Here is a 2,104-nt window from a genome sequence, read left to right on the forward strand (position 1 = left end):
GTTGTGATCTTGTACTCGCCTAAGTTTCAAAAACACTCCGAGTGAAGAGCGATCTTATCACTCGGGAGCATTAGCCACGAACCCGTTTTGCCTAAGCTTCAAAAACACTCCGAGTGAAGAGCGATCCTCTCACTCGGGGGCTTAGTTGCGATCCCGTACTCACCTAAGTTTGAAAAACACTCCGAGTGAAGAGCTATCCTCTCACTCGGGGGCTTAGCTGCAATCCCGTACTCGCCAAAGTTAGAAGCACCTGTAGGCACGCTCTGAGCTGCGTCACAAGTACAAGGTCGACTCCACGCCCTGAGCTACACCACAAGTACAACGTTGGAATGCACTTTGAGCTATGCCACAAGTACAACGTCGACTCCACGCTTTGAGCTGCACCACAAGTACAATGTTGGAACGCACTCTGAGCTGCGTCACAAGTACAACGTCGACTCCAAGTGGGGGCAACCCTCTCACTCGGAGGGACAGTTGTGATGCCAGATTCATTCAAACCAAGAAAATCCAAAGATCAGTGAAAACAAAACAACTGCATTCGAACAAAGCAACCAAGTTCGGATAATAAGGTTCAACGGCACGAATGAAAGTACTCGAGCGTCAGGCTCAAAGGGGTTTTAATGGTTACAAAATCCACTCGGCATTCCGAGGCAAATTAAGTCATCAATTTTTTCACTCGTCGGGAGGCGGGCTGGCTGGCTCGACAAATGAATCCAAGTCAATGCCATCTGCGATGCGAGTGGCTGCGTCGATGAAGGTCTCCATGAAGGACTGGAATTGAAGCTTCTTGTTGTTAGCTACTTGCAGATCCTTCAGCTTCTCTTCCTTGACGTCCCTACAGTGAAGGTAAACGAGGGATAAAGCCACATCAGCACCTTAGTGCGCAGCTGACTTCTTCCACGCCTGCACTCGGTTGGGGATGCTGTTGAGTGGAGTCATCAGCGACTCGAGGTCATTTTGTTGCACAACCTATGGCCAGAGTTCCTTGTCGACCCAAGACATCGCACTTTTCACGCCGGCGATGTAGTCCAAGACGTTTGCAAGTCGAGCCTCCAGTTGCAGCACATTCATAGCAGTTAATCTTTGACAGGGGAGTTGATGGGCTCCAGTTCAGTCTCGATCTGCCCAGTTTCCTCCTTGAAGTTATGGCAGAACTCTGCAGGCATGGAAAGTTAGTGAATCGACAGCAACATGGCATGAAAGTTTTTAGTCGACCGAAGGGAAATACCTTCAAGCTTGAGGAACATCTGTTGAGCAAGATCACTCACATAAGCTTCTAGTTCATCCCTCTTCTTGGTCAGAGCCGCTTGTTCATCCTTCAGTTGCATGGTTTCCTTCTTTGCTTCGTTGGCAACACTCTTCAACTTGGTGTTCTCATCTTCCAATTTTCCGACTGAAGCCAGCTTCTGGTCGGTAGGTTCAATCTTCTCACGAGCATTCCTCTACGCCGTAGCAAGGTCAAGATCCTTTTTCTCCAGGGCCTGCTTCATTTTGTCTAAAGAAATAACATTCTTCAAACGTGCTTGGAGTTGACGATTTTCACTACGCACATCTGTTCGAGTGAAATCACTTGGTTCAAAGGACAGAAAGAGAAAATGACAGGGCATGCAGGTAGCGAGTGGTTACCTCCCATGATGGCTACTTCCTCCTGAGCTTTCTTCAAGCTCTCCTTGGCATGTTCCAGCTCGAGCTTAAGACTGGTCTTCTCCTATTCCACGGTGGCATATTGGGCCCCAAGCTCGCAAGATTTCTGCAAAACAACAGTTGGACAAGTTAGTCGACAGTTACCTCCGAGTGGAAAGATACAAGAGTCAAGTTCACGGCAAAAGAGTTCTAAGATTGCTGCCAAATCAAACATCCGATAGCAGTCTCGGAGACTACACCCAGTGGGTGCACTTAGCGTGCCCCCACAGGTTTCATTTCCCACTTAGCATGGTCAGCCCAGCTCGAGTAAAAAATATCATTGGTTCAAAGACCACCTCTGACTGCCTACAGTCGACCGTGGTCTCGGGGACTACACCTAGTGGATGCACTTAGCGTGCCCCCACTGGTTTCATTTCCCACTCGACAAGACCTGTCTAGGTCGAGTGGAAATGCTACAAGC

This window comes from Triticum dicoccoides, chromosome 3B (assembly GCF_002162155.2).
Source record: "Triticum dicoccoides isolate Atlit2015 ecotype Zavitan chromosome 3B, WEW_v2.0, whole genome shotgun sequence".
NCBI lineage: Eukaryota > Viridiplantae > Streptophyta > Magnoliopsida > Poales > Poaceae > Triticum > Triticum dicoccoides.